Raw genomic sequence first — 13,864 nt, forward strand, 5'->3', positions numbered from 1 at the left:
ACGCATTTGAGCACAGTAAGCAAGCCGACTAAAAAAAAAAAATCGCTGTGATGCAAAGCAGTGAAGCCGACTATACCGTTACTTGGTCTTCACGAAACTCACTTTCTAACGTTAATTTTGTGTATTGAGGTGACGTCTCACGACAGTTATTGAGTCGCATAAGAAAGCCTATGAGGACTACATAAATTATACAGATGCAGCCAGCATTCCTTCCGGCAACTGAACCGACTAAAAGCAAGAAAAAACTGCCACATTTGGTAGCTCGAGGTGGAGAAATGAGCGACTGGAAAACTGCTTCCGTATTGCGCGAAAATTCCCACTTTGGGGTTTCTGCAAACTTATATTGAAACAAAAAAGCGTCAGGGAATGGGGGGCCAGCTATTCCAAGATTTGAAATCACGGATTCAAGAAACACTGTATTCATTTTTTTTTTTCAGGGGCCACTTGGTTTCTAATCGTTTTTTTTAATTTACCGACACAGTTGTTGACGGATTTCACAGACGGATTTCACAGGTTGACATCTGAAGCCTGAAGCAGTGTTGCGCGTACTGGCATTTAATTGCGTGAAAATCGCGTTCAAAGTTGTACCATTGGATTTATGCGACTTTGTGAAATCGGTTGTGGCGACTTATTTTTCGTAAATTGCGCCTGAACAATATAAAAGTTGACAGAGCCGATAAAATCAGTTTCGAAGACTTAAATACCAGCAGCTACCACTCTGCAAACGTACGTGACCTGATCGCGATCATCCGTGATGCAGCCGCGAGGGGCGCCCGGGCCTTAGATATTAAGTGGGGCCTAAGTCCTGCACGATGTAATGATAAGTTACGGAGTTGCGATAAGAAGTGCAATTGCAAGTAAGGCTCAGATCAGTTATCCGAAGTCCGCGGTTGCTCAGTGGCTAAGCGTACTGCTGCTGAGCCCAAGGACGCGGGTTCGATTCCCCGCCCCGGCGGCCGCTTTTCTGATGGAGGCGAAAAGCGAAAACGCTCGTGTGTTCGATGTTTCGGCGCACGTTAAGAATCCCCAGGTGGTCGAAATTAATAGCCGGGCCTACAGTGCGTCTCATAGGCCAGGTGTTGCTTCGGCGCGATAAAGTCCAGAATCAAATAATCAGTTACCTTAAGTCTACTTTCAAGGAACACTCCTCCCTCACAGAACGAATACACCCTTGCCGTACGTATAAATAGCTTTTTGAAAGGGCGACCGTACAACTGTGTTCGTCAGACCATTTCTAAGTCGACGCAAGAACTCCTGGCGGCCCACTGCGTTCGGGTTAGTGAGGAACCTTAGGAATTCTACGGATTGGCCGTCTCCTAATGAAGAGACTGTGGCACGACGGCCCGGACTATAGGGCTGTTTAGATAATAACGTTATCTCTCTCTCTCTCTCTCTCTCTCTCTCTCTCTCTCTCTCTCTCTCTCTCTCTCTCTCTCTCTCTCTCTCTCTCTCTCTCTCTCTCTCTCTCTCTCTCTCTATAGCGGGGCTGAAAAACAGTTGACACAGCTTGCACTATGGATACACGGCTGGAGTAACAGCAGAGCTGGCGTCCGCTCTCCCTTCGTCGGCTGTTGCATCTCACATGCATTTTCGAATTTGCCGCTCAAAGTTCCCCACAACTAGCAGGCCCGGATTCAATTGAATAACATTTATTGAGATGGGGGACGCTACATGGGTGTAGGGCCGGATAGTTTTGTCCGCAGCCTTTCGCATCTCTCCCAGAGTGGACCACGTTAGCACGCGCAAAAACCCGCGGCATTCGGCTTCGCGGACTCGGCGTCTGTAGGGCCACGGCCGCTCGATGAAAAAGAAGGTCACCCTACGAACTCGACGTCCGTGCTCTCCACTTCAGGCGCGAACGCAAGTGAACTGGCGAGGAGAATAGCACGCGCGAGATCACGCCACGAACGCTGGGCAGTGTTTTCAAGGTCGAGCTGAGTGACCCCGGGCGCTCCTCAAGGGGCGCATGCTGACACGCGCTCGGCTGGGCCGAGTTTCCTGGTAACGCTCGACGGCGCAACTAAAAGCTTAAATACCTCTGCTGTTAAAATCTGTCAGTGAATGTAATTCAAGCCAATGAGCTCCCTAACAGCGCGCTGATTTAAAATCGCGTCCGCTATCGTGCTTCTAATCGCCCGTTCAATCCAAATTAGGCAAGCACTCCTGTTCAAAACCACGCCAGGGGGCTTAAACGTCTCATTTGCGACGCCCGGATCTGGAGTTGTCGCGAATTCGCTCTCACCTTATCCTTCCACGCTTTAAATCCTACCACTCCAGATCCCCGGAAAGACACCTTGAGAGGGACGGAAGATTAATCGAGCTCTTGGGCCCCGAAGTGTCCCGAAGGACATCCTTCAGAAGAGTTCAAGGGGGGATTTCCCGGGATCTCGGCTCTCAAGATTATCGGCACGCCAGAAATTACGACATAACGCACTCTTCGATGTGCGCTCCGGTGGGCCTATTGGGGCGTGAGCGCTAAGGATGATCGATGCGCGTTGCTCGTCGAGCTTTGGAAAGTAGTGTGAAACGGAAAATTCGTCGTGAAAGTGCCTACGGTGATCTTAAAGAAAAACGATAAACGGCCCGTCAACTTTCTCCGCGCGCATGCTCAGCGGGATTACACGTGGTATCCCCCAGGGGTGCTCTGATCTTTAGCCCCCGACGCTTTTCCTCGATACCGGAGTGTTTCCCTGGTTTCCGGCACTGACGCCCTTGGGTTGTTACGTGCGTCAGCACAGTTATTAGGGGCGAGGCATCTTAGGACCTGGCTCTGTCCGGGGCTTGGCGTCCGTGTACACAGCGTTGCGCATGCGGAAGAGCATTGGATTGAATTGGATTGGATTTGGATTGAACTGGATTGTATTTGGATTGAAGTGGATTGTGATTGGATTGGATTAAATTGAATTGTATCGGATTGGAATAAATTGAATTGTACCGGATTGAATTACATTGATTTGTATAGGATTGGATTGCAGTGGAATTGTATATACTGTACACACGCGTTGCCACTCATTTACATGCGCGAGTGGGCAATGCCACGGGTGATTTACGGCAAAAACGATCCCCAGTGCTTCGCCCACTCGTCCTGATTCACTTCGTGGAGATTCCTGAATTTTTCTTTCTTACCCGTGGTTTACTTTTTGCGCGTAAAATATGGGCGATGCTTAGAACTCTCTTAGAAAGTGAAGGCGAAAGACTGGTTGGTCCGTCTGCTGATGTGCTGTTGAAATTTCTGGATAACTTTGCGGCCGCACACGTCACTACTTGACCGCACTGAAAACAAAAGCAGTAACAAACGTAAGACGAGGCGAGGGCAGGACCAGCGCTTGACCAGCCCACCAGACAGCCCACTTTGAAGCTCGTTCTAATCACTCGCCATCGCCAGGAGCCATGTGTTAGCACCGGTTGGTACATTACTTCTCAAGGCGGTTCCTTCTGCACGAGTGGCAGCGGCATATACTACCCTGCTTCAGCGTGTCTTGTGTGGCAGCGTTGCCAGATGGTGAAATTTGGCCCCAGATAGCAAACATCTGGTGAAATTTGGGGGGTTTTGGTGTTAAAGTGGCGCCAAGGCTACACCGGACAATATTTGGTGAAAAGTGGTGAAAAAGTGTGTCACACTGCTTTGAGCCTTAGTTTTCTTTCCTGAATGGAAGCTTATGGCTCATGACTCTCAACTCTAAGAAATCTAAATGCATGACAATAACCCGCCGATCAATTTCTACCGCTTGTACTTATACCATTAACGCAGTGTCCCTCCAGCATGTCTCTTCATATAGGTATAGCCTCCAAAATTTTTAATAATATAGCGGCAGTGACGACCGACCGGAATGTCAGGGCCTTATCACGGTGCTCAGCAGCGAAATAGGCGAGAGTACGCGCACGCGCACAGGGCTGTCTGCTGTATGGGTGTCGTCAGCGACGCTACTTCCTTGAGAGTCGTACACCCCCTTCACTGCATCTGAATGACTTTGTGCCCCCGCGATGCTTAGTTACCTTTGGCGGGAGCGAAACGACCTTGCAAGGTAAGAAAAACAGGGGGTGTGTTGCCCTGAGAAGAACAGCGGAGCAGACGATGCTCCCACAACAGATAGTTCTATGCGCGTGCGCGTACCTTCGCCTATTTTGCCCGTGAACACCGTGATAAGGCGCTCTGACATGCCCATCGGTCGTCGCTCCCGCTATGTTATTAAAAATTTGGGAGGGTGTACCTCGGCATTTACATTACCAATAACTTATCTTTGCACACACACGTTGCCTTCATCTGTAATAATGCTAATCGAACGCTGGGCTACTTGCGCCGAAACTTTTCTCATGCTCAGCTGTCCCTCAAAATTCTACTATACCGGTCATTAATTCGCCCAAAACTTGAGTGCGCTTCCGCAATATGGGATCCCCTGCAGCACACACTAATCACCACGCTAGAATCCGTTCAGAACCGTTCAACTAGTTTTATTTGTTCTAATTACTCCCGTACTGCGAGCGTACCCCAAATGAAACCTAACCTTGAACTACCAGATTTAATTGTCCGGGGGAAATTGGCGCGACTTCATCTTTTTCATAAGATATTCTTTCACAACTCATCAATGAGGCGCGACCATATTTCAGAATCATCACACCACTCATCACGCATTGATCACCAGCATAAGGTCGCCACTCATTTTTGCCGTACAAAATTATTTTCAGCTGCCTGTTTAACCAGAACCTGTGCTGAAGGGAACCACTTACCCTCTTCCATCGTAACCATTCAAGATCCTTCACTGTTTAAAAGTGCCATTACTCGGCACTTTTTGTAACCATATGCAGTGTTCGTTTTCTGTTATTCGGTTTGCTTTTTACATATTCGCCCTTTTTGTACTTTATTTCTGCTGTTTTTCTCCGTTTTGCTTCTTTCTTTTTTCCGTTTTTTCTTGTCTTTTATTCTCTTTTTTTTCCTTTGTGGGCTATGAAAAATGTTTCCCACCCCCTCTGTAACGCCCTATGGGCCTTGAGGGTATTCCAATAAATAAATAAATAAATAATCCATCTCCTAAACATGACAAGCGACTCACATTACTTCTCTGCAACTGTGTTTTATTGTGCTTGGTAAGTATTTTTAGTTTTCACCGCTCCTAGAAAGTAATGAGAACTCAGGTGTCACGTCTTGTATTTCAAACAAACCACAGTGAATGAGATCCTTCAAAATTCCTCATGCAACACGTCCAAATGGCGTTTCCACACAATAGATACCTGGCTAACTTGTTTTGTTCGGTATGATGATTGTACAATGACCAGCAGAATATGTGAAATGCTGATATAACTTCAGAGAAATATACTTTGTACCAGGTCTTAAGTGTGAATATCAAGATAGGCAAATAGCAAAACGAGCACTGTATCGTATGCGTGGCAACTTTCCTTGCGAACATATATACACCAATAGAAAATCGAATAAGTGTTTTTTGAACTGGGGCTGCGACAGGTATGAAGAATTTATATTTCAATATATTTCACGTCGCTCAAACTTACTTTGCTAACCTAATTACAGTGGTAATGATGTTATTCGCGCAATGATGGATTGACAAAGCAACAAAAACAGCGTAAGCAGCATCCTAAAGTATGTTTTGGCAAATTGAATACGGAGAAAAAGTGCAGGAGCCGGAAATACGTTATAATGACCGTGTTTTAGTGTTGGTGAGATCTTATGAAATTTTGACCAGAGGGTGGTGTTGAAACTCGCAACGCTAATGCATGGGCCTTTTCTCTGAGCCCTCTTCTGACCCTCCGACCCCCACCCGCCGCGGTGGCTCAGTGGCTAAGGTGTTGCGCTGCTGAGCACGAGGTCGCGGGTTCGATTCCCGGCCGCGGCGGCCGCTTTTCTGATGGAGGCGAAAAGCAAAAACTCCCGTGTGTACGAGATTTCGGCGCACGATAAAGATCCCCAGGTGGTCAAAATTAATCCGGAGCCCTCCACTACGGCGCGCCATATCGCCTGCGTTGCGTCGGCGCGTTAAACCCTACAATCAATCAATCAATCAATCCGACCCCCCCCCCCCCCCCCTGATGCTTCTTAACACGTGATCCCGGGCTAGTGACTCACGCTCCGAGTTTTTGTGCGTTTGTATGAACTGCCTCCCAAATTTTTAATAACACGGAAGCGACGACCGATCGGCATGTCAGCGCCTTATCACGGTGGCGACCTGCAAAATTGGCGAGAGGAGTCAGCGCACGCGCAAAAAGCCCTCTCTTTCGTGGGCATGATCTGCTACGCTGTTGAGCGCTATATCCCCTGCCCCAGTATCACCATGACTTTGTTTACAAAAGTTAGTGCCTTTCCGCTCTGTCAAGGAGGATATCCTGAGAAGCTCGACAGAGTTGGATTTTGGAATTGGATTTCATTGTAACATTAACATGTCAACTAAGGAAGCTTGTCATAACTTACAAACGATGTGTCCAACTGACGTCTTTCTGTGCAAAATAAATAAAGTAACTAACAAGTTAGTTTCATTACAGCGATTTCAGCCGGACCGATCGTGTTTTCTCTGCCCCTATGCGCGTTTTAGGTAAGCATTGCCTACACATCTTTTTTTTTTTTTCCTTTTTTCAACAAGCTGTTCTCTCGTACAGCCTTGATTCCAGCCAATTTTCTTACGTCTAGCCCGTTGCACATACCCAAAAGGAGCAACTCCCTTCCATTCTTGAGCTTCCAGTAGCCCCAAATAATGGGCGTGCATGCGTAGGCGTATATGCGTTTCCTAGTCAGTACAGCCAGCCGTCACCTGAGCTTGCTTATGGAAGTTATATCACAGCATAGACGTACCTAAAGCATACAAAACCACCCGAACTGAAATAAATAACAGACAAAACGGACCTGCAATGGTTGAAAACCACGGTGTAGGTAAATATTCAACAGAAAGAGCCGAAACCGACCTAAAAGCGGAAAACCCCAAAAAAGCGCACGAGAAGCAGTAGCTGAAACTGACCAACGCCAGCGAAAATACCCTAAATCCCGTTTATAATGCATAAAGATGTCATAAATAGATTATATGCATGATAAGAAATGTTAATAATCAAATATGACGAACCCTTGAAAAAAAAAACAAAGAAACGGTAACGCGATTTGAACTCGGCTTTCGATGTTTGCTGCGCAGGAGCGGAACTACTACACTACGAGACCAAGTGGTTCTAAGCGACTAAATTGAGGGCCACATGCACGTGGACGTTGCTTCAAACATGCCCCTAGATAGCGCCATGCGTCGCTTAGCTGTGCTGACTAGGAAACGCCTATACGCCATGCTTAGCGTACACATCTGAAGCGATAGACGAGTACGCATGCTCGGCGAAATGTTCCAGAGCTGGCCGCCGGAGATAAGATGGTCAGAATAAAAGCCAGGCGCTAGGCAGCGCCACTGCTTTAAGATGGCAGCGCTCTTCAGAAAGCGCTATATACGTTCATTCCGGAGCTACGCGAGACACGCACCCCTCTGAGAATAAACCATTGCCATCGTCCTCTACGACGAGCTTCCGTACGACGAGCCAATGCTGCCACTCTTGGCGTGACGTTTCGTTTGATCTAGCTTCCAGATAACGCCAGCCCCGAAACACCTCCCACCCTTTCGCCGCCTCAGACAGCTTTAGCTGGCGGCATTGGGTTAACCAGTGACCTCTTCCGACCGGTACATAACTGCGGCGCCGGAAGCGGTTTCACGCGCTATCCCCAAGTTGCACCGCTTATTTCCCTGCAATAGAATTCCTTCCATCGCGTCTACAGTTTGACACGCGCTTCCCGCCGTGTTCCCTCCGCAGCGGGCATAGTGTTGAGAAAATAGAGCCTCCTGTCGAGGCGTCAAGACCCTTTACGGGCCGCCCGAAGGCATCGCACGCTTTTCATCAGCGCTTGTGTGTTTGAAGAGCGGTAACAAGCGGGCCTGGTGGCTAAATTGAACCGCCAGAAAAGGGGCGCGGACCTTTCATGCTGTCCCTTGTGATGGGGCCGTCGTGGGGCTGACGTCAATCACGTTCCTGCGCTTGTAGCATCCCAACGGCGTGTTTACGAGTTGCGTAGCCGTCGGGGCCGCGTGCGTAAAACTAGGTCTCTCTCTGTTGGGCCTTCCTGAAGGTCTGCATGTGCTTGGCTTTGGTAAACAAGACATCCAATGCACGGCTGCCGCCTTTGACGGTCTGCCGCTTGTGGCTCGTGCACTTACACCGCTGACCTCGAGTGGGATGCTGTTGTTGCTAGTGGTGCCGCGTGTGCATATCTTCATGTTATACCCGGCGCGTTGGCCGATTGGTCAGCGCGTCCACTTCCAGCTGCACGCTCCCGCACGTTGCGGCGGCGTCAGGCACGCCCAAGCTGTCCAAGTGGAGGCGTATGCGCCCGGATCGTTGATGGGCTACGTTGCGGTTCGGCGTTCGTATCATTATCATCATGATCAATCTGATCATCATCGTTGTGTCCACTTCCGGCTGCACGCTTCCGCACGTTGCGGCGGCGTCAGCCACGCCCAAGCTGTCCAAATGGAGGTGTATTCGCACGGATCGTGGAGGGGATGAGCTCTAGTACAGATTTCGTATCATCATCATGATCAATATGATCATCATCGTCGTGTCCACTGCCACAACCGCTGTTTCAAAGGTTGTCTGTTTCCCCGGAACATGCTGTTAGTTTAGGTGCAGGAACCGAATATCGTTGTTTTCGTCATTCAGGTGGCTGCTTTTTTCCTAATAATAAACGTTTCATCTCTCTCTCTCTCTCTCTCTCTGGCCTCTAAACTGGAAGACTAACATCCCCGTGAGTGCCGTCTGCACACTGACGCCGTCAAAGCGGTCCTTCTGGTTAAACGCGGTCTAACTCCGGCATGTCCGTTTAGGGCAATAAGAATTTAGGTAGCGCAGAACAGTGTTACACAAGCAGCAGATAAGTGTCGCCTCCAGCACTAAAAGAATGGCAGGAGTAACGTTAAGGGAGAGGAAACCAGATTCTGGCATCAGAGAACAAATTAGAGTAGAAGATATCATAGTTCAATTAAAGATCATGAAAAAGAAAGGGACACTTGTGCTGGCCACGTAGATAGGAGAAATGACAACCGGTGGACAATTAGGGTAACAGAGTGGATACCGGGACACGGGTCTGAAGGGGAAGGCCAGTTACTCGGTTGAGGGACGAAATAAGAAATTTCGGAGGATGTACTCCAGCGGCGCGGGACAGTGAGCGGTTGGAGGTCGATGGGGGAGGGCTTCGTCCAGCAGTGGACCTAGTGGGCTGTTTATGTTGTTGCTGTTGTTGTTGATTATGAGAATGACGACGATGATGATGGTGGTGGTGGTGGTGATGGCTACTCTTACACTTGCTATTCCGCTTAGGGGTTACCAACCGCCGAAACAGTGCGCAGCAATGCTCAACTGTAGTTATTTCTGTACTGACAACATCGACTGGTGCATTTATTCTCTCTCTATCTCTCTCTCTGTCTTCTTACTTCAACGTGTCCCCAGCCGCCAAGAGGAAACGCGCGCGCAATGGGCACGACGGACTCGTTAATGGTATTCTCCACGATTCATCGCCTCCCCCCTCCCGGGGCTCCACGGCAGCGCGTATGAAATGAAAGGTCACGTGCAAGAAGCCGTGTGCATGTTCCGCTTCCTTACGGAACTCCTCCGCGGCACACTGGACGGCGACCACACGCTCCAGAGCACCGCCGAGGCACAAAGAAAGGACGCGGTGGGCGCAACGCCGAACAATGGCCAGAAGCTGCAACGCTGCCGCCAGACGTCCACGCGCGTACCATTTGAACTGTGCCATGCTCTTTCCCACCGGCGTCGTCGCATGACACTCCTCCGAAACTCGTGAACGGTGTGGGAAAAAAATAAACAAGAGCGGAAGCCGTCCAGAGGTTTAGCCGGTGTTTATTTTTATTTTTCCACCAAAGTGAAAACAGCGCCAGGCAGATAGCTAGCTGCTTGAACGACGTGCCGCGCCAGACCGTTAAGGCCGTGAGGCGGAGCGGTCCCGGCGCTATCTACCGTTTCTCCCACGCGGCGTGGCGATAGCGCTGGAAGAGTTCGCGACGCTGCCGGCGTTTAACGGTGCTTTCTGCACGCGCCATCGATGCTGCCGCTTCCGAGCTAACTGCTCTCGCTTTGGGCATCCGAGCTGCCGACTTCTCTCGCCTTCTTCTTCTAATGGTCGAGTTACACTTGAGTTTCGTAGTAGGCGGAAATCGGCAGAGGGGGCGTGTCGAGGATTCACTGTCCGATAGTTTCCTTCTTTGGCGCTTGGCGCCTTTCAAAAGCGCGCCAAATCACAACCTCCCGTCAGAAGCGTGCGGGAGATTCAATGCCTGCTGGAGATGCGTTTGGAGTGAATGGGAGCTGTGGACGTAAAGCGTATGCACGATTCGAAGAAAAACTCTTCTTTTGTTGGAGGGCTGCAGGGACCGACGTAGCTAGGTGGAAGGGATCTTCAGCCAGGAGTGTAGCTCATCAAGATTGATCCTCCGTGTAGGGCATATCAGCGCCTGGCGTGTTTCCACTTCCGTGGGTGGTCGCCTTCAAAACATAGCGGGCTTCGACTCGCTAGAGTTCTGTCGATAGCTAGCGGCCGTAACTCACCGAACTCGACGTCTATTTAGAAAGTGCGGCTACGGGGGACATTTGGAGAGCTTCGTAGCATATGTAGCGGTCATTTTTCAATTAGATTCTATTGCAAACCATAAAGTAAGCATTGTTGTACGACACCACTTATAATATGTCACGGCAGTTTGCGGTTCGTCGCTTGTGAAGGGTGTAAAGAAAAACTGTCGGCATAAAAAGCCAAGTTATCTGGCTGCTGTTAGAATCCCCTTTTAAAACGTTTTATTTGATGCAGTGATTCCACTCCGAACTTTCTTCGCCTACATATTAGCATATTCTTAATCTTGGTGGCCTACGGTCGTGGCGAGAAATTAATTGCTCTCAGCGAACCTCAAACACCTGGTTCTATTGTTTTAACAATGACCTGAATATGCCGGAACTTTACATTTATAAGTAACGGGATCCGGTAAGTCTGCTTCAGCACCGGCAGTGATAATACCACACTTGCGCTATGCCTGACGATTCACGTTAGATCACTGACGGTTCCACCACTGCTTCCGCATCCGTTACAATCCGGGAGGCAATTCGTTTAAACATGTCGGGGCGGCAGGGTACATACTGGTTTTATTTGAAAAAAGTTGCCTTCTGCAACTGGCTTAACTCCATTTCAGCCCTGAAGGAGTTCTTTTTTGCCGGAAAAAACAAACTTTCAAATTTCCCGCCACGCAACGGCAGCACGGGGGTGCGAGTGACCAAGACTGGAAATAGGGTCATGTTTCTGATACCTTTCCACTTTTTTTTTTTGAGTGAATATATAATAATGTGCAAGTTCGTTAGAGAAATTTGTCACTTCATTGGCCCGTCCAGAAGATCGAGTTATGAAGGAATATTTAACATCCATTTTACATCCGCTTGAAATTTCAGGTAGATGCCAAATTTTCCTTACCAGAAACTTATCCCACCTTATTAAAGTATTAAACCAGGAGTGTAAAACATAGGTTTTTTTTAGTTTTTCTTTTTTGGTAATCTGAGACGTCATCACCACGCTACAAAGGGGACACCTCTATCGATCATCATCATCAATCATCACAGAGATCCGACTGCACATGCGCCCGCGGGCACGTTGCGGGGGTCACCCGTGCCCAGAACGAAAGCGCGCATGCGCAGTCGGGTCCCAGTACCCGCCGCCGCCAGCGCAGCGTACTCTAGCCGCTATGATAAAGCTCTCTATCAGGGGTCTATTCGGCCCGTACACCGCAATAATTTTTATTTATTTATTTTCAATACTGCCAGTCTCGGGCGAGACCATAGCAGGTGGGCATTCATACAATTTCAGCAGGAACAACAGCGATGGGCCTAACATTGGCCAACAAGCAAAAACAACAATAAACCGTACAATAAAAGGGTATCACACACTTTCACTGCGAGCCTTTCAACGAAAGGCTCGCAGGCAACGCAAACAAACCGTTTATTGAAATGTGTGTGTGTGTGTGTGGGGGGGGGGGGGGGGGCAGGAGGAGGGAGGAGCGACACGTAATAAAAAGGGGTTTTATAAATGCTACTTCCCTAAGGTCTACTAAGCAGGGCATGTACAAATGTCGGCAGGCTTAGCTGGACCATCAGATAAGACTTTAGCGCGGTATATCTAAAAAATTTTGGCGAAAAACTGTTCAAGTAAATGTTGACTTAAATTCCCCCTTCAACTAGAAAGAAATGCAGTAGTTGTGACCAAATTTCAATACACCAAAATGCAAAGAGATAATAAGCTGGGCAAAGCGATGCTCCAGCTAAGACAGTGGACGACTGTATCCGTCAACACCGATGACAATGGCGTGACGCCGCCGTAAGGTAAATGCTAAAAGGGCAGCGGATGTGCTTTTGTCTGCGGTTGCCGGTCATGACCGATTGCCTCTATTCCGGCGTCTGGAAAGCCACATCATTCACACGGCATCTCCCGTTGTTGCTGTCTCCGCCATGATACGTCGCAACTTCAGGCCGGCTGACCTGGTCTGCCGAATGCCAAGGCAGTAGTTTCAACAAGCGGGTGACTGGACAACGACGCGCATCATCTTCGAAATAGGCGGGGGGTGAGGCCTGGGGCACGGCGGTCTGTATCGAGCAGTCGTGCATGGAACATTCATTGCTCGTCACTCAATATCACTGTCATTGACTCCGTACTATGACATTTTAGGGGCGAAGCACCTAAGGCCGAGGCTTGTCCGTCCGGCGTCCGGGGAGAGAGAGAGAGAGAGAGAGAGAGAGAGAGAGAGAGAGAGAGAGAGAGAGAGAGAGAGAGAGAGAGAGAGAGAGAGAGAGAGAGAGACGCGCTGCACCATGTAAATCGAAACATCTGGGAATAAAAGGTTCACAAAAGGTTAACAAGAACAAAATAAAAGGTTCACAAAAGGTTACAGAGAAAAAGAGAGTGAGAGGGAGAGTGCTCCTGGAGCGCCGTGCTGCGCATGCGCGCGGAGCATTGACTTCAGATGAATTGAATTTAATTGAATTGAAATTGATTTGGATTGGATTGGATTGGATTGAAATGGATTGGATTGGATTGGATTGGATTGGATTAAATTGAATTGTATTGGATTGTATTGGAAATCTTTTTGGCAGCAGTAAGCACTCTCACGGCTGATTTACGGTGTGAACGATCTCCAGTGCTTCGCCTACTCGTCCTGATTAACTTCGTGGAGATGCGTGAATTTTCTCTCATCTTGGCCACTTTGCCTATGCACGTGAAACGAGTACATGATTTCGTTTTGCGTATCGATGATGATGATGGCGGCGACGATTGTGGGGATAATTGAACCAAATGAAGTTTTGCTTTTCAACATTGGTATGGAGTCGACATTGTCGGGGACCACTCTGGCAAAAAGCTGCAGTGACAGTTTGAAGGGGCCACAGCGCCGTGACAGCTGCGGCAACCTTGGCAGAAAACAATGTTGCACAGTTTCCCTTGCAGCAGACAAAAATAATTGTACACTGCAAGTGTTAACACATATTGAACATTATTTTACCACTCTTGATTAATCGCACGAAAACAACTTTGGAAAATGTCGAACACTTATGAGAGAAAACATTTATCGTTAAAAATTATGGAATGCAATTCTTGGTGGCTAATGTTACATTCAGGAATATATTGCTGAATTACACCCACATATATGTGCGTGTAATCGGTTAATTATGACTATGATGATGAGGCCGTGATGCTAAAGACGACGACGACGAGGGTGATGATCCGAGTGCTTCCTTGAATGTTTCGGAGAAGTACAAAACGAGTCTTTGAAGGCTTACACTGCAGGAGATCCTGGCG

General features: G+C 48.5%; 1 protein-coding gene across 2 annotated transcripts in view; it reads left to right on the plus strand.

The window, feature by feature from the left end:
• Positions 1-13,864, plus strand: part of LOC144163206 (uncharacterized) — a 294,763-nt gene that overhangs the window by 28,346 nt on the left and 252,553 nt on the right. The window lies entirely within an intron of this gene.

Source organism: Haemaphysalis longicornis, unplaced genomic scaffold (genome assembly GCF_048455015.1).
Source record: "Haemaphysalis longicornis isolate Haplotype H1 unplaced genomic scaffold, Haemaphysalis longicornis Haplotype H1 scaffold_12, whole genome shotgun sequence".
In the NCBI taxonomy this organism is placed as follows: Eukaryota; Metazoa; Arthropoda; class Arachnida; order Ixodida; family Ixodidae; genus Haemaphysalis; species Haemaphysalis longicornis.